This window comes from Aulostomus chinensis, chromosome 8 (assembly GCF_037954235.1).
Source record: "Aulostomus chinensis isolate RoL2024-O1b breed Wild chromosome 8, RoL_Achi_v1.0, whole genome shotgun sequence".
Lineage (NCBI taxonomy): Eukaryota > Metazoa > Chordata > Actinopteri > Syngnathiformes > Aulostomidae > Aulostomus > Aulostomus chinensis.
In genome coordinates this window covers 2649474-2669593 of record NC_141327.1, presented here as the reverse complement: position 1 = coordinate 2669593, position 20120 = coordinate 2649474, and the positions used below count along the sequence as shown (strand labels likewise).

Below are 20120 nucleotides of genomic sequence, written 5' to 3'. Positions count from 1 at the left end.
CCTGGGATGAGAGGGAGCTCGATGATGATGATAATAATAGTAATAATGATGTTGTCAGCACAGTCTGGCCCGGACTCACGCTGCGTCCTATGCATTCTGTTTGGAAACGCAGCTATTTATCATGTTGAGCAGCAGGTTCCTTTCATCAGCGGCTTCATCGACTGTCTTCTGGAAAGTGGCCCTAAAATATTTGTGTGAAACAGATTTTGCTTTTTCAAGAACCTTGACATGAAAATCTTTACATAAATATACATTATTTACTCTAATTCGAAGCGGGAGACGACTGAGCTGCAACATGTGATTTAGTGAAGTTTGGAGGGAACGTCTGAATATGTCATCGCAGGAAATTGCATCATTATTTTGTCTTTTTTTCTGGGGACGGACCCTCATGCCCCCTGCACTTCTACTGGCTCCAGGATTTTGGCACCCCGGCTTTCATGTCATAATACAGTGCACGGTTGTTGTATTGTAAAATCATTTCACCAGGGTGGGATGGGTGGGACAGGGGGTGACTTGATCACAACAAATTATTCTAGATTTTTGCTGTCATAGATTTTGGTCTTCGACATCAATTTTTGGTGCATGTGTCTTCACACTGAAATGTGATGGAAATATTAGATATTACAATTGTTTACATTTAGGAACATGTTCAGTCTGGCAAGTCTTGTAAGAGCCCTGGGAACATTCCTTCCCTCCCAGGTGGGAGGCGTACTAAGATGCAGTCGTCATGTGTGAGGCCTGCCGGCGCCGAGACGCTACCTCCATTGTAGTCATGTGATCACATTCTCTCACACAGCAATGCTGTTTGGTCCAAATCACAATAACATAATTAATCCAACAAAATGACTGCGGCACAATTTTTGTCTTAATTACACCTGCATATATCGGCGTAAGCACATGTTTTTGACCAATATGTGTAAAACTAGACAACAGTACAAACAAAACCTACAGTATAAAACAAATCCGATAAGAAAGGAATTTGGTGAAGTTATGGCATCCAAGGGTAGGAACTCAAGGCTGACGTTTCATCCAAAAGTAAGACAAGTGGTCAAAAGACAGAAACTACAAACGCACAGGGAGAGCTTCAGTCCAATGACCTCTGCTCTGAGCTGCCATGAGGCGATAAGTGATGGACCGACAGGTGCCGGCCGTCATCACACCGGCGTGGTGATTGGCTATAAGATCAACAGTAGCAGGGTGTTGCTTCGCCGCTCGAGTGTCCACCGCCCACCTTCCTCCTCGCTGCTCAATCAGACAGTTTTATCATCTGAGCAGATCAAACAGCTGTGATCAGAAGGTGATGCAGATGGGCGCAGCCAGGTGAGACTGCACTCACTGCCTGTTCTCTCACTCACACCTCATGACCGGGGCCTTCGGCTCTTGCTGCCCACTGAAGACACTCGTCTTTACAAATGACTCACAAATTCACAGTTCAAGCGCATTTTTAAAACATCTGGTGGTGTCTGGTGATTTTCAAGCAAAGACTGCAAAATTGTTAGCGCTCAGGGCGTTTGCTGGGAGCTCCACTCAGCCAGGGGTGAATACATGTTTGCATTAGAGAGCGAAAGACTTCAGCAAAGCACACAGTGGGACCAGCTTGGGCTGGTTTTAGACTGGTTCTCGGCTGGCTTCATGGCATTTATGGATAATAAAGGAAACATCACAACACACATGTTGTTCATGTAATCTGTTCGTCTAACCTCTACATTTTGGGCTGTCGTAGGAACCGGTAAATAATACTAGCAGTACTCTGACACGACTTTGAAGTCAGTGCTCTGTTTACAGTACAGCCTTTTTAAAGAGTGAGAAGAAAATTCCGAGGTGAAAAACAGACACAAAGTGACGGAGAGATATCATCAGAAGTCACGACACTTTCCCACTCGCTTCTCAACTTCAACCTAACCATCATCCTCACATCTGACCTCCTCCTCAGGCTTGGCCACGGGGATAAACTGATATATTAGCTGTTAGCCGCTCCCTATCTACTCATGAGGGATTTGAGGCTAACTCAAGTTGGGGTGTCTCAGAACCGCATGTCAGGCTCTATGTTTGCTCTGGATTGAGACGCTCAGACAGGAGGGCAGAGTTCTGCTAACACGGGCCATGAATTCACACACACATCTGATGTAGATCCGCTAAATGTGGGAACATGTTCATTCTCTCGTGGACACAAACACACGATCAGACAGCCCCCATCATTAACTCTCCTGGCTGATCAATGGGTTCAAATTCAAGAACAATCCGGTGGGTTGTCAAAATAAAGCTTATTCACACACACACTCTCACACACACACATAGACACACACGGTATGGGTGCGTATATTTTAAATAAATTTTGGTCTGTGTAAATTGTTCTTCTCTCAGGCAAAGTCAGGTTTTACAGAGAAACAAGAGAGTGAGTGCTGGAAATGTGAAGAGAAAAGGGTCAAGAAAGGAGAGAAAGAGGAAAGAAAGGAAGGAGCAAATGTGAACGAAAGACAAACAAGCAGGAGAGACGGAAAGCAGATTGAAACAAATGGAGCAGAATGTGAGCTGGGAGTCTCTAATTCTCCCACATCTCTGTCTCAGTCACACACCTGGTAGCAATTGAAAAGTAACCTTATTACCGACAATAACTCTTTCTCTCGTGTACACACGCAGAAACACACAGCTCGACATGGGGAAAAGCGCACACACACACACACACACACACACACACACACACACACACACACACACACACACACACACACACACAAGATTATATGGGATAACAAGGCCTGTTTATGACCAACATCACACTTACTCCATTTCACTTTAATAGCAAGAAGTATTCCAAGGCAAATTGTTCATGTCAAATACACACACACACACACACACAGTAAGATAACTAGAGCACATATACAGATGCATGTAAGTTAAAGCACATAAAGACAAATGCATGGCTGCTCAAACACACACACAGATGGTGAGGAGGGAAAATTGCAAAGGAAGGCAAGAATGAAATGAAATATTGTGTGTGTGTGTGTGCGTGTGTGTGTGCGTGCGTGCCTGCGTGCATGCGTGCATGCCTGCGTGCGCGCCAGTCAGTCAGTTTTACAAGACATTCATTTTTCAATGATATGACCTCATTTACTAAAACATTTACGATTATTTCCAAAGCTCTGAAGATCAGATGTTGGGGAAAATACAATTCTGGACCATAATATGCAGTCAGCTTGATGCCATCCAGGAAGGTAAAACCTCTCCAAAAGAAACGCTATCAACTGCAAACACTCGGAGACCAGAAGAACCGACTGGGGTCAAAGCTACGAGGCAGAATGAGGAAAGTTAATAGAAGTTGTTTCGGTTGGGTTGTAACCCCATGTGGAATTAATACACTTCAAAATCAAACACAGCAGGGGGTTTCCAGGGTGTGGCAAATGCGCATATTTGTTGTGAATATTTTATTTTGTCATGCGAAGTTATTACAAAGAAAGTCGATTCGTATTTACATTCAGATTTCCCCAGAGTCCCCAGTGCCTGTTTTGAACAAGCCATGGTTCGGATCTCGGGCTTTATAGTCAACGTTCAATGTATTCTCACAGCAGTAAACGGTTCACACATTTTACTTAGTCCTGGTTGCATCAAGCCATGCAGATCATTTTAGATTTATTTGCAATACTTGCCTCTAATACAACTGCCTGCCCTGCTGCACTAGCACACTACACAGTAGTAGAGGTAAATCTAATTATGTTGGTGCTGCTCAAAGAATTACGAAGTAATTTTTTTAAAAACTCAAAAGAAACGTGTCTTTTTGAGGAACACCGTTCTTGTTGCTGTGACTAATACCTCCTGTTGAGACTGAACGTCGTTTTAACTACTCTGCACCGCAAAAACAAACAAACAGCAGAGATTTCATATCCAGATGTCAAAAACCACTGCTCGGTGGGCACTGGTTCTGAGCAGGAAACTGTTCCCACGGTCGTGAGTTGGTCTGAAACCACCTGAATCCAAGATGCAACTCAACATGGACTTCCCTCATAAAACCAGTCAAACGAATGTGTTGACCGAACAACAAAGAGGTGAATCAACTTCAAGGTTGCGCAGCTTCTTAATGAGTTCTCTCATCTTCAAAAACAGCAGTTGCAAGCATTTTCTTCAATTTAATGACCATATAAATATGTAAATGTGAATTATATTGTGAATTACTGAGGGAGACTGACTTTGGCGGCGCAGGCCAGTAATAAAGACTCACACTGTGGAATTAAACAACCTAAATCAGCTCCAGGAGGAAGAAAACATCCGGCTGCCATGCTACAAACAAGCTAGCTGAGATCCTCGGGACTGTTTTCTCATGTTACTCACACTGATCCTGGTACTGAAACCATGCACCCTCATAGCCTGATGGAGTCTGTTTGTCAAAGCATTTTATGAATCAAGAGTTCACTGGCTGCTGGAGCTGTGGATGGAAATGTAGTCACATAAAAAATAAGCAGGTTGCGATACATCGGGATTCCTTTGGTATTTGATTGATTGACAGTTGAACTGTCTCTTATGATCAGCGTGTGTTTAGGCTTTGGCTGGGTTACATCGCTTTGGTTTTTTTGGTTTCATTCTCTCTGTTTCTGGAACAAAATAAATCCCCTTTGAGTAAATGTTCCTGTAACAAAGAGACAGCCAATCATTTTGTATGGTTATGAACGATGAGTTTTATGTTATGTCAGGTCTAGACTAGACTTATTTGTCCTGTGTACAGCAATCATACTCAGTGTGTTGACTGATGGAGGGACAAAGAGGAGGGCTCCATCTTACCCCTTACTCATGTTACATTGTGCGTTATATTATTTTGTGCATCATTTCCAAGTTACCCCACACATCTGTGAATAAAGCACATAAAACTGAAGTTTGTGCTTGCCTGTTCATATCAGCCCAATCTTTGTAGCAGAGGCTACCAGATGTGTATTCTGTTTTTTTAAGAGGAATGTATTGATTTATATAAGAACACAAATTTGCAGAGTTCTTCACGACAGGTTTATTTTGCAGGCTGGGCTGGTTGTTGGTTCAACAAACACCAGACCTGGCAGTTGGACAGTAGGGTTCAAGCTCCTGACCAAGAACTTTTTACACCAAAACCTGACCAGAGCTTAGCATAGCAACACCAAAATGGACCAGAAAATGAGCAAAGGAAACAATATTGACAAAATATTAATAAATGTTCAATTCGATGTTGTGTTTAACTGCTTGTGAGAGGCTTTACACCATCAAACTACACAAAAGTAGTTCTTACTTTTCTGAGTGCTCCATGGAAGACTCTCAAAGAACCTGTTTTCTTTAGACTTGCTGTCTGTAAATTAGCGCTACAACTTCTCAGGAGCCCAGCTTCGATACCATTTAGTGCTATTTAGCTCCAAAGACAGCCACAACTTCAGCCCAGACTCACTTGAGGTGGACTGACATGAACTGGAGTCATGTTACTGACAAATCTCTCCCCATTGTTTTGCTCAGCAACCCACCAAACAACATTTGGAAGATACATCTTGATAGATAGGGTGACTGCTTTCTGTTTCCTGGAGGCGGGCTAAACGATCCTCGAGGGCCACTGTGATGCACTAAAAGTGTCAGTCTGAAAGACAATGGACAGATTCTCTCACAGAGATATGTTACATATCCTTAGGAAATGATTCCCCAACATAAACCTTGCAAATGTAAGTTATTTGAATGTACTTGTGCTTCAAGAGTTCTTCTGGTGCCAGCAGGCTCAAAGAAACCTCCTGACAGGGTAAGCCTTGAACAATTTATTTTCTTTCCCACAAACTTCGCTACCACGGCTTTGGCCATGGGAAACATGATACACTGGATGCAAGTGGGTTCTTTCAATACATATTGGACAAGATAAGTGAAACAGCAGCAGCAACACCTGAGATCCTTCAGTGACCCCCAGAAAACATGTGTCTGTCATTCCAGCAAGGACGGACCCATGATGAAAGCCACTACCCTTTCTGTCGTTGTCACTCCACGTTCATTACATGAGAACAATGGGTCGGGTGCTGCACAGTAACTCTTCATCACTCTCTTCTTGCCTCTGCCAGCTTTAGCAGCCAGTTTTAAGCCAAATATTGCAACACTTGGTTGTATAGTAGGTGAGGTGTGAAAGTCATAAGCCTGCAAGGAAAGGTGACTAAATGACTTTCCCTGATGCAGCACAGAGTAAAAATATCCACAGGACTGCAAGTAGTGGTCTTATCCCAAGTGTCTTAGAGCAATAGATGGGAATTGTAAGATTCTGAAAGCCTGCCAAGACTGGCAGTTATTTTCAAAGCAAGGGATTCTCCAGTTTCATCCTGATGGCCGTGAAAATACCAAGTGCACTTTAACAGTCAGGGATATATACGTCTATGGCTGGTAGAGATACGCCACAGAAAAACACGGACCTGGCTGGAAGCCCGTAGGTGATGGGATGTTTTGAAGCCTGGAATTTGATTTTATGATCTATGACAGCTGGAGCCAGAAAATCCTAATATGGCCAAAGAAGAGAAAGTCTGGTTATGATGAGTTGGTACAAGCAAGAAGAACTCATCAAAGGCGAGAGTGATCGGCTTGGAATCGGCATCAAGTGCCCAGTAAAAGAACTGCAGCTTCAGCATATGATTCAATATTACGCCATGAAGGGCAACTTTCACCGGCCATCTGAAGCAATCCTGCTGGGAGTGAAGACCAGAGTATCAATGCCTTACAGCAAATACAGTGCAACGGGTTTCATACCAATCAATGCTCTACAGCTCCATTACCAAATATGTCAGTGTAAATCTAAACTTGATTGTGCCGCAGTGACCTGGTAACTGGTGGACAACAAATTCAACAGAATAGAAAAAAATACTTGTAATTAAAAGAAATATGCTGAGGGGGATATAAGTAAGAATCCTGCACCTTTTAAATCCTCCTATTTCCTTTCGGGACACTGATTTTCCTGCTGGCTGGATGGTGGCTCAGCTGTTGGCCTCCCAACAAGAGGATCAAGGGTTTCCCCCTTCATCAAAGAGGACGCTGGTGCTCCTGACCAAGGTTCTGGCTGAACGAACTGGACCTGTTGCCCTGGCACTGCACGTGGGTGCCCACTGCCCTTTAGAGGAGGGGGTTAAACTCACAGGCTGATTTCACTGCAGTCTGTACAATGGCAAAATAAACAATCTCTTCTTAATGTTTCTAATGAGTCATCCTTAACCACTCAGCAGAATCTGTTCCTTCTGCACATCCTTGTTCATCAGTCCTCTTCTGCCCTGTTCCCTACCCAATCGGTTCTTTGCGCTTTACGTTTTCCCTTAGCCTTTTTCCTCAGTGATTAGCCACTACCATGCTAGCCACCAGAATATCAAGCCTCTGATTGATAGCCTTTATCCTATACACCTACCTGCTAGCCTCAGGCCTCTGGCTGACTCACTACCTGTCTGCCCCGAGATGGCGAGTCACCACCATCCAGGTCTTCTGTGGTAAACTTCAAGGTGGGTCCATCATTGTTCATAAGGTTTCAAAAGTCTCCCCATTCCATTAACACCGAATCTCTTCGGCCCACCGGGACTGCAAAACATCCAGTCCTCAGAGCCAGGGCCACATCAGTTCCAGTCTTGAGGGCCAGGGCCACAGCAGGTCCAGTTTTCAGACCCAGGGTCATACGTCCAGTCTTTACAGGTAGAGCTACAGTTTTAGTCCTCAAATCCAAGGCTACAGCAGGTCCAGTCTTCACAGCCAGATCTACTTCTGACTGACCTCCCTAGCAGCTTCACTTTCATCACTGACCTCATGACAGGCCTCCTTAGTTACTCGGATCAGGGCTATCATCCAGTCGGGCCCTCTTTTGTCACCCAGAGACAACCCTCCTGAGTGGCTCTGCCCACCGGCCCTGCCTTCAGGCCACCCACCTTAGATCTCCTGCTCCATCGCACTGAGGCTCTCCAGACTGTCCTTCGACCCTGTTTGGCCCTGGGCTGCCTGCCTGAGCTCCAAGGCCCCCGTCTTCTGCTCGAAGGACATTTGCTCAGTCTGTCTCTCAATTCATAATTATCCTCCCTGCCAGTTCATTTCTCACAACTTATAGCTACATTTTGGTTTCCATCAGCTATTTTGGTTTATTTTAAATAAAATGTGAGTTCTTCCAAGTTCCATCCTCCCATTTTATGCCTTGCGATTACCAGCCTCCATTCCTCGCTACAATCCATTACCACTGCAAACCCTCTACTCCTCGTGATCCTGCTTACTGTCACGGCGAATAAAAACAACGTATGGTAGCCACATGGAATAGTCTCAGAATCAGTAATGACAGGAAACCGACCTCCCTGATCCCGTGTTGCGAAGTGAATTGAAAAAATGTAAACTATTAATATATGGCAATCAATTAAGGCTTGAATCAGATACCTGAGCACTTATAATAGAGCAGTTTAGTTAACGGTTGAAATCTGATACAGTAAACATCTGATACTTTGAATAAAAAAGTACTCTATTCAGGGCTTCAACGATTAACGGGGGTCCTCCTGTTGATCCCTTGTGTAAACTATAAATCCAGCTGGAGGGATAGAGTGGAATTTTCCACTGACATGATTCATTACATCACAAACACATGCATGAGCCAGGGCCAGAGCCAGAGCCAGACCCACAAAGCATCCTTGGTGGTGTCGGACTGCGAATGAGTGCTTGTGGGGGTCTGCGAACAAACTTATCACAACTTTGCATTTAAAAATTGCACAAGGCTGAGAGAGTACGTCCAGATAGCTGGTCAGTATTCATCCAACAGTGTGTCTGTGTGAATTCCCTGACAGATTCAGCACACAAACCTGAATAAATTTAACTGAAATTAAATAAAGTATTAATTTTTATCTTGAATGTTGTTAATATTTAAAATAAAACACAGATAGAAGTGCGTTCAAACATGATTAAGGTCACTCTTTTGACATGCTTTAAAATAAACACAACAGCGTTTGGAGCGGAGGATCGCCAGAGGCCTTTCCTCCATGCCATTTGTAAAAGGGGACATGGACTCTCTCTCTCTGGGTTGGCTGGCAACATGTCGAGACGTGAGAGAAGTTCTGACTGTCGACCGAGTCACTGACAAACATTGTTGCATAATTGACACCTGACATAAACATTCAATCCGTATGTGGATATCTTATCAGGATGACAAAGGTGTAAATGCATTCTGCCTGGAATACAATTGGATCCACCAGACCACATCTGGAGATGTTCTGGCATGCACTGTAATTGGATCTCAGCCAGATGTAAATGCAATCCATACGGTGTGATGACATTCTTCGGAGAAAAAAATAAATAAAACCTGGCAAGATGAACTGCTTTCGCAGGACATGTTAACACCAGGTGTGAGCACCAGGTGTATCTGGGCTTTAAGACAGGGTGTACATTTATGTACATGGTTTGTTACGGGTCATTACATTTTTATGAAAGAAAAGACGGTCTTCTGGGCAAACACCAAATATGTCGATCATAGTCATAGATTTGAAGTGCTACGATGTTTGATTCCTGTTCTCTTACCACAGTCTCTGGGCTGCTGTAACAATATGTGCAGCATGAAAGCAGATCCAAGAAGACCCAGCCAGATCAAAGCAGTGCATCTGTGGCCACAGACTGGGGATGTGTTTCCAGGCCGGGCGTGAGCCTCACACAGTCGATCCGCTGGATGGAAAGGAAAGAAATATGTGCTATTTTTGAAGCCACTGAGTAATGAGGATGAAAATACGTATTCTTTGTGGAGTAAGAAAGCTCAAGGACAAGTGAAATGGGCAGGGCTCATCCACCAGGAAGCATGGATGTGCTGATGCTTTCAGTCTACCCATGAAATTTGGCATGTCATTTTTTTTATGAGAAATTGTACTCTCGCAATGTTGATGAAGGAAATTGAGCATGTATTAATACTGTGGTAAACTCTTATTGTATCATTCACTCTCCAGACAAACTGATGAGGGCAAATTCCAAACAACTTGAGGGAGAGCTGCTCTTGACAGCCCACCGGGTCAAGTGAGGCAGGGGGCAAAGCATCAAAACTAGACATCCAGCTGGGACTCAATCTCACATTACATTGATTCAGTTTTCAAAAAACATAAACATGAGACAAAGATAGAAAAAAGACATGGATACAAGAAGTAATTCCAAATCTCAAGGCCTTGAGTGTGGATCATAAAGGTTCTTGGGAATTGAAAGAACTGAATATGAAGCGTGCACCCGAGCACAGACTCTCATGGCACCAATTTGATTTCATGCAACTGTGAATGAAGCCCCTGACATACAAAGATACCCTGAGGAGAAAATAGATCAAGGTTTTGTTTCATCGTTCATTTTATAGTCTTTAAGTACTGCTTCAGTCGGATTAATCCTTCTTAAGGAAAATCTCCACAGCATATTTGGATTGTTTGTCCTCTTGTTAGTCCACCACTCCTCCCGTGATCGTGCCGTTCCATCATTTGTTTATCATTTGTTTAGTATAAATACCAAGCCAAACATAAAGAGTCATAAATCTTCCAGGAAGAACACAGCCTGTATGTCCCATGGGGCATCGTCACAGTGCCTGACTGTAAATGTCACATTCCCCTGAAACTCTTTGTCCCATTTTAACAACGATGCTCGGCTCTTGCTTTCATTTCAACATAAAGGGAATTTTTTTGTCTTTTTTCATTTAAAAAAAAAAATTGAAAGTCACACAATCAGCTTATGCTCCGGCACATCGGGGAGCACGAGCACATTTTCTGAGCAACACATCCTCACCACGCATGCACAGTCAAATCTTTGGAGTGGATTTTAAGCCAAGCCATGAGAAAATGATTAGACACTTGTCCAAGGGCCAGGTGGTTTCTGGTGAAGGGCTTTCCAGTTGTAAAGGGGTGCTTAAGGTCACTGTGCTTTCAGCCTCTAATGCAGTCTGAAGAGGTCATTCAATAAAATGGCACCCTTTATCCCACCCACACGAACATATACAGCACGAGCAAACGTAAGTAAGAGTTTCTTTTCTCCTGTCATCTTTTATCGTGCAAATTATTTGACTTCAAAGGCAGTGATGACAATGTCTGAAAAGGTTAAGCTCCAAGCGTTTAAGCCACTTATAACCACACTTAGCCAGTTAATACATTTGTTAGGAGGCTCCACTGTCAAACCTCAGCAACTCACAAAGCTTGAAGATGTTCTACGAAGCCACACCAACTCTTTTGATCAATCGCAGTAAACCACCATCTCTCCATATCAGTGTTAATTTTGTCAAACGAAACAAACATTTTTCGTAGACTACACTTTATTCTGTGACTAATTTGTGACGAGAACGTAAATACTCCTAAGTACTGACAATGAAAATTAAAATGAAATTGCTGTTGACTGTGAGCTGACGAGTAAAAACGTGACGAAAAGGATGACGGCAGCCGGCCGGACTATCGGGGTTACAACCACCCTCAATGCCTTGATCTCTTTTCTTTTTAACCAATTAAGCATCTCAAAACAAATTTGACCTCTCAGTCCGACTTTTTGATTGGCGGCTTGTTAGTCAAATATAGAAAATAAACAAGAACTTGCACTTTTTCGAACAGGCTTCTGACATTTCATTATTATTATCATTACCCTTATTAACAAGAGCAATGTGGTTCGATCTTAGTTTAAATGACTTAAAAATAGTTTAATGTATGCTTTGTATGGAGTTTTTATATAACATCACATATCCCTTTGCAAAGTCTCAGTATAGAATCTCAGTATAATAAAACATATTGCTTCAGACTAAAATGAGACTAAAACTAAAGACAAAAGACTAAATTTGGACTAAAACTATTCTAAACTAAAAGACTAAGATGGGACTTTCACTAAATCCAGTCTTCGATGACTGACTATAACTAAAATGATATTAAAAATTCTTGTCAAAATGAACACTGCTCCATATAATATTCAATATCTGAACCCGAGGGAAATGAGTCTCAGACTAAAAACAGAGGCTGTGCTGGGTTATGGAGGAAGGTCTGCTGTACTCATGGACTGAGATGGATTGATCTCCAGTTTAAAGGGAGAAGGGTTCTTCAGACCTTCAGGCATCTTGTCAGTTTTCTTCTTTGGGCTGATTTTAGCAGTTCGTAGCCAATTGCTGGTGCTGCTGCATTCAATGAATTAGGTATTTTATTGCAATTGACTGATGAAAAGTGTAAATAGCCAAATTTAATCAACACCTCTTTGAAAGAGTCAATGACACTGACGGCGATGAAGAGTTCAGATGGTGCAAGTGAACGCACCGTGCAATCCTTTGTTTTATAGTCTATGGGTAGAGTCAGCGGTTTGCAATGTTCAACTGAGCCTGAAGAGTAGATGGCGTATACAAGGTAAAGGCTGAGAGGAGGCTGAGCAGTGGGGGAGAACCAACGGTTGCAGGTGTGTCCAGGTCCCTTTGGCCAAATGAGAAAGAGCACTTCCTGAACTCCAGTGGCCTTTTCTTGCATTGGCACACAGACATCAGCTGCACTAATGTCACTCCTGCTTTCTTCTTTGTCCTCTAGTCATGACATTCTCTAGACGTGGCACGTGTGTACTTCCTGACCTGAGGAGGACACACAGTCTTCAGTGGACAGCAGCCACTGGGCCGACTTTGTAACAGAATGATTTAATAACGTTCCTGCTCATCTCTGACTGAGTCAAATTCATCAGCCACTGGCCAAAACAATCAGCATGTGGCACTAAACTCCAACCTTGATGCATACCCATCAGAAAGAGGCTGTGAGTGTGTGTGTGTGTGTGTGTGTGTGTGTGTGTGTGTGTGTGTGTGTGTGTGTGTGTGTGTGTGTGTGTGTAATCTGGAACGTCTAAGTAGTGCACAACTGAGACTTTCTCTCAGATAGTTATATAAGTGTTATTGCTACTCTACATGTAAATGTTTGTTTTACAGCTACATGTTGTCAATCTAAATGCATGCGTCTTCATTTTACTGGTTTGTGTTTCAAGTCCTGTTTCATCACTGAAATAAACAGAAAACCACTTCACAAAAAGAGCAAGAGAGACAGACGAGAAGAGAGCTGGAGTTTGTGAGGAGGCAGCAGGAGAGACTGGATCTATCCAAACACACCTGCTTGTAATGATTTTTACCATGCTGTGTGTGTGTGTGTGTGTGTCTGTGTGTGTGTGTGTGTGTGTGTATGTGTCTGTGTGTGTGTGTGTGTGTGTCTGTGTGTGCATGCTGAAAGTATGCCTAGTCCTGCCTGGGGTTCATTGGCTCTCTGAAGGCTAAAACATAGATGCATGGAAACACACACACACACACACACACACACACACACACACACACACACACACACACACACACACACAAAGTATGGTATATATTAGCAGAGTGCAGACGTTCTAAACCCCGTCATATAAACAGAGCAGATTCACATACTCATCCACACATGCACGCACGTGCACACACACACACAAACACACACACACCTCAGAGGGAGCGGGTCCTCTTAATGCTTTAAGGAACATTTGTGCATTAGTATATAATGTAAAACATGGAGTCGTGGTGTATAAACATGTCATTTTCACTTAGAGGTCAGGAAGGAGGGATAATGGAAGTCACTGTAAACACACACCACAAAGACCAATGAACGACAAGGCGCCCACTTTCCATGCAGGGTGATACTGTCAAATCATGTTTCAGTCAATGCTAAAGTTACACTTACAGCAAAAATGATACACTGATTAAAATTAGACGCACACAGCACCACACGTGAGAGGAGCACACTCCAAACTCCCACAACACAAGACAAACACACACCAAACTCACTGCACACCACAGAAACACGTGTGTAAGCTCAAAACACATTCAAAGGCACACTGCAAACTCACAACACACGACAGAAGCACACCGGACACTCACACAAAACATGAGAAAAACACACTGCAAACTCATGTTCCAGTGACACAAATCATAGAAAGTCACTGCAAATTCACACACTCCACATGAAGCACTGAGACAGCATGTCCCAGACCTTCCCATGACCTCATATCGCCATATCTAATATTCACTCCCTCCTCTCTTTCCCTCTTCGTGTTTCCTTCCATTCCTCCTCTTACTCCCTCACAGCAGCTCTTTCATATTTCAGTGGATTTTAGATGGGATCAACTCTCTGAGGTTAAGTTCTTCCTTTAAGACGTCTCCAAATGTGCATGCATGTGCTGTGTGGCAGTTGGTGGGTGATGCTAAAGTTGGTCAACCTGACAAGTGCAGGGTCTCACGTTGTGACCACAGTTTACAGTATTATAGCTACTTTGTAATGGCAAAATATATTTCTCTTGCAATGGCCTCTGTGGAAAGGCAGGCTCTGCAACAAGATGTCTCTATGATGTCATGAAGGTTCTCAGTTGTCCAGGTCCCGGTGCCTCTTCAATGCTGTGTGGTAGTTCACTGGACTGTTTCAGTGTCCTCGAGGATGTCCTGCCTCTCGTCCACGAGTCTTTTCAGTTCTCAGTCTCTGGTGGAGAGTTGTAGGCTTTTATGTTTATGTGGGTGCGACCCTTGTATAGTCGTTTGTCACATGTGGGCTCTGGGTTGCAGAGTCGTGGAGGTCACATGGGAGTCGTTGGCCCGGTCGGTATCGATGTGGGTCATTTGGGGGTCGTTAGACCAGCCGGTATCTTTGTGGGTCATTAGGACCAGGGGGATCCAGTGTGAATAGGTCCTAGTTTCTTGGGGAGGGCTCTCAGGACCGTATTTTAGGTGGGTGACGGGTAGTGACGAAGGCCACCTCTAGCTGCTCCCCAAGAGAGTAAAAACTGTTCTTCTCTTGGATGAGAGGGGAAACGTCTTTGAGGAAACTGAAACAGTCCAGTTCACCACCACACAGCTTCAGACAAGCCTGATGATGTCAGTTCCTGTATTGCTTTATTCACCAAAAGAATCACAAAATAAGAGGAGTGTACAGTACTGGAGCATATAGTACTGGTGTGTATTGTACTGAAGTGTACAGAGTGGGCAGTACTGGTGTGTACAGCACTGAAGAGTGCAGTACTGGAGTGTACAGTACTGGAGTATAGAGTACTGGTGTGTACAGTACTGGAGTGTACAGCACTGAAGTCTGCAGCACTGAAGAGTACAGTACTGGAGTGTACAGTACTGGAGTTTACAGCATTGGAATGTACAGTACTGGAGTGTACAGCATTGGACTGTACAGCACTGGAGTGTACAGTACTGGGGTGTACAGTACTGGGGTGTACAGCATTAGAGTGTACAGCACTGGAGTGTACACTACTGGAGTGGACAGCATTGGACTGGACAGCACTGAAGTGTACAGTGCTGGAGTGTACAGCAATGAAGTGTGCAGCACTGAAGAGTGCAGTACTGGAGTGTAAAGTACTGGAGTGTAAAGCACTGAAGTGTACAGAGTGTACATTACTGGAGTGCACAGCACTGGAGTGTGCAGCACTGGAGTATGCAGCACTGGAGTGTGTAGTACTGAAGTGTACAGCACTGGAGTGTACAGCACTGAAGTCTGCAGCACTGAAGAGTACAGTACTGGAGTGTACAGTACTGGAGTTTACAGCATTGGAGTGTACAGTACTGGAGTGTACAACATTGGACTGTACAGCACTGGAGTGTACAGTACTGGAGTGTACAGTACTGGGGTGTACAGCATTAGAGTGTACAGCACTGGAGTGTACACTACTGAAGTGGACAGCATTGGAGTGGACAGCACTGAAGTGTACAGTGCTGGAGTGCACAGCACTGGAGTGTGCAGCACTGGAGGGTATAGTACTGAAGTGTACAGCACTGGAGTGTAGAGTACTTGAGTGTACAGCAATGAAGTGTGCAGCACTGAAGAGTGTAGTACTGGAGTGTACAGTACTGGAGTGTACAGCAATGAAGTGTGCAGCACTGAAGAGTGTAGTACTGGAGTGTACAGTACTGGAGTGTACAGTACTGGAGTTTACAGCATTGGAGTGTACAGTACTGGAGTGTACAGCATTGGACTGTACAGCACTGGAGTGTACAGTACTGGAGTGTACAGTACTGGAGTGTACAGTACTGGGGTGTACAGCATTAGAGTGTACAGCACTGGAGTGTACACTACTGGAGTGGACAGCATTGGAGTGGATAGCACTGAAGTGTACAGTGCTGGAGTGCACAGCACTGGAGTGTGCAGCACTGGAGGGTATAGCACTGAAGTGTACAGCACTGGAGTGTACAGTACTTGAGTGTACAGCAATGAAGTGTGCAGCACTGAAGAGTGGAGCACTGGAGTGTACAGCACTGAAGTCTGCAGCACTGAAGAGTACAGTACTGGAGTGTACAGTACTGGAGTTTACAGCATTGGAGTGTACAGTACTGGAGTGTACAGCATTGGACTGTACAGCACTGGAGTGTACAGTACTGGAGTGTACAGTACTGGGGTGTACAGCATTAGAGTGTACAGCACTGGAGTGTACACTACTGGAGTGGACAGCATTGGAGTGGACAGCACTGAAGTGTACAGTGCTGGAGTGCACAGCACTGGAGTGTGCAGCACTGGAGGGTATAGTACTGAAGTGTACAGCACTGGAGTGTACAGTACTTGAGTGTACAGCAATGAAGTGTGCAGCACTGAAGAGTGCAGTACTGGAGTGTACAGTACTGGAGTGTACAGCATTGGAGTGTACAGAGTGTACAGTACTGGTGTGTACAGCACTGAAGTGTACAGACTGTACATTACTGGAGTGCACAGCACTGGAGTGTGCAGCACTGGAGTGTGTAGTACTGAAGTGTACAGCACTGGAGTGTACAGTACTGGAGTGTACAGCACTGAAGTGTGCAGCACTGAAGAGTACAGTACTGGAGTGTACAGTACTGGAGTGTACAGCATTGGAGTGTACAGCACTGGAGTGTTAAGTACAGTGAGGAAACTGAAACAGTCCAGTTCACCACCACACAGCTTCAGACAAGCCTGATGATGACAGTTCCTGTATTGCTTTATTCACCAAAAGAATCACACAATAAGAGGAGTGTACAGTACTGGAGTATCCAGTACTGGGGTGTACAGCACCTAAGTGTACAGAGTGGACAGTAAGGGTGTGTACAGCACTGACGTGTACAGTACTGGATTTTACAGTACTGGAGTATAGAATACTGGTGTGTACAGCACTGAAATATTCTGTACAGTACTGGGTGTACATCATTGGAGTGTATAGCACTGGAGTGTACAGCACTGGAGTGAACAGTACTGGTGTGTACAGCACTGGAGCTTACAGCACTGGAGTGTAAAGTACTGATTATACAGAGTGTACAGTACTGGTGTGGACATTACTGAAGTGTACAGTACTGGAATGTACAGCACTGGAGTGTGCAGCACTGGAGTGCACAGTACTGAAGTGTACAGCACTGGACTGTACATTACTGGAGTGTACAGCACTGAAGTGTGCAGCACCGAAGAGTACAGTACTGGAGTGTACAGTACTGGAGTTTACAGCATTGGAGTGTACAGCACTGGAGTGTAGAGTACTGGAGTGTACAGCATTGGAGTGTACAGTACTGGAGTGTACAGCACTGGAGTGTACAACACTGGAGTGTGCAGTACTGGAGTGTGCAGCAGTGAAGTGTACAGCAGTGGAGTGTACAGTACTGATTGTACAGTACTGAAGTGTGCAGCACTGAAGTGTAAAGTACTGGAGTGTACAGTACTGGAGTGTACAGCATTGGACTGTACAGCACTGGAGTGTACAGTACTGGAGTGTACAGCACTGGAGTGTACAGTACTGGAGTGTACAGCTTTGGAGTGTAAAGCACTGGAGTGTACAGAGTGTACAGTACTGGTGTGTACAGCACTGAAGTGTACAGTACTGGAGTGCGCAGCACTGGAGTGTGCAGCTCTGGAATGTACAGCACTGGAGTGTACAGTACTGGAGTGTACAGCATTGGAGTGTACAATACTGGAGTGTAAAGCATTGGAGTGTACAGTACTGGAGTGTACAGCACTGGAGTGTACAACACTTGAGTGTGCAGTACTGGAGTGTGCAGCACTGGAGTGTACTGTACTGATTATACAGTACTGAAGTGTGCAGCACTGAAGTGTTAAGTACTGGAGTGTACAGCATTGGACTGTACAGCACTGGAGTGTACAGTACTGGAGTGTACAGTACTGGGGTGTACAGCATTAGAGTGTACAGCACTGGAGTGTACACTACTGGAGTGGACAGCATTGGAGTGTATAGTACTGGAGTGTACAGAACTGAAGTGTACAGTACTGGAGTGTACAGTACTGGAGTGTACAGAACTGAAGTGTACAGTACTGGAGTGTACAGCACTGGTGTGTGCAGCACTGGAGTGTATAGTACTGAAGTGTACAGCACTGGAGTGTACAGTACTGGAGTGTACATCACTTGAGTGTACAGAACTGAAGTGTACAGTACTGAAGTGTACAGTACTGGAGTGTACAGCACTGGAGTGTACAGAACTGGAGTGTACAGAACTGAAGTGCACAGTACTGAAGTGTACAGTACTGGAGTGTACAGCACTGGAGTGTACAGCACTGGAGTGTACAGAACTGGAGTGTACAGTACTGAGTGTACAGTACTTGAGTGTACAGCCCATTTGCATCTCCGAGGGGTACAGCACATTGGTTCAATATAAAAACACACTGCATCTTTCACAGCAGACAACACCGTTGCAGCAGTGGGGGGCAGAGCCAGGTTTTATCTTCCCAGCCTATCAGGAAGGTGTTTCCATAGAAAGTGATTTGTGTTGGTCTTTTATGGGTTTGAAGGAGTTTCAAACCTGCCTGGACAGCAGAGATGTTATGAACATGACTGACAGACACACACTCACTCACTCACTCACACACACACACACACACTCACACTCACACACACACACACACACACACACACACACACACACACACACACACACACACACACACACACACACACACAAAAACATAAAACACAACACAGGCAAACGATTATATGCATGTTTAGTTATGGTTGGATGCATATCAGCATCCAAGTGGACGTGCATATATGTACAACTGCATCTCTCACATGCCCTTTTAGGAAAAGTGATGCGTTAAAAGTTGAAATATTATGTGTATGAATGTCTGGCCCTTTGTGGTCCCTTATCTCAATGTTATAAAGAGGAAAATAAGAAAAAGAAATCTATAAGAACAAGAAATTTATTCAAAGATAGTTTTATAGTTGAATATGAACAACAATGTGTTATCTCTTTTTAAATTATCAGCATAAGAGCCAATTAAGAAGTGTAATTCAGAGAAACGTTTCAGAGCAGCCCGCTGACATAACAGCCTGCTTTTGTTGAACCTGCAGCCAATTAAAGGAGCGTACGATGTCGTATTTCTCCAACTCTGCAAATCTGAATAAGAGCTTTGCTGCATTGAGACCTGCCGCCTGCATGTGTGACAACTTGCACACTTGCATTGGTGTGTTGACATTTATGTTGTTGCTATTTATGAGCTGACAAGCTGACCTAAATCTCTGATCGAGTCCCTGGGAGGCTTGTACAAGTGCATTCTGGGTAGGTAAAACCTCTCGCCACATGACCCTGTCACACCTTATGTGTGCATCTCCCCACAGTCTTTATTCTTTTTCTCTACTTTTTACTGTTCTTGTTCCTTTTTTTCTTGTATTTGGAGTGTAACTCCTGACACTCACCATGTAGTTTCTGCACATATAAAATACTTGCAGTTTTCCCACAGGTACTTAAATGTAGGTACAGCGAAACATGGGAGTAACAACTGGGTACCATAGAGGAATAAATTACCCTGTAAATCCTGGGCACCTACGAGATACAGTGGTAAAAATCCACCTCAGGGATTTGCAGCGCGTATTTTATGTCATGGTGTGATTTAGAGTAAGAAAATATAAATATATCCATATATATATTTGACTTTGTTATTTTTTATGAATATGACATTCATCTGGCGGTCATTCCTGGACAATTAAAGGTAGAGCGGACAGGTGTGTGAGAACACGGTGAGTAATGGTCCCTGCAGCCTGAGGGCCAACTTCTTTGCTGGCCTTGGAACCTTCTTTGGATGACAACTAATGTGTCGTCTGGGGACCAGCTCCACTTCTTCCTACTGCTGTCTTGCTCACAGGTACTGACAGTATTAATGCCCAGACACATGGCCTTGATGCTGGGGGTGGACCACCAGATGAGGCCGCTCGGTATG

The 20120-nt window shown here is 44.1% G+C and overlaps 1 protein-coding gene across 3 annotated transcripts in view; it reads right to left on the bottom strand.

The window, feature by feature from the left end:
• The window catches only part of tenm3 (teneurin transmembrane protein 3), a 469376-nt gene that overhangs the window by 402083 nt on the left and 47173 nt on the right, over positions 1-20120 (bottom strand). The window contains exon 3 of one of the 3 annotated variants that reach the window (XM_086210453.1): positions 9499-9639. The exons of the other annotated variants lie outside the window; for them this stretch is intronic. The gene's annotated coding sequence lies outside the window, so the exon portion shown is untranslated. The remainder of the gene's footprint in view (positions 1-9498; positions 9640-20120) is intronic. 3 annotated transcript variants of the gene reach the window in all.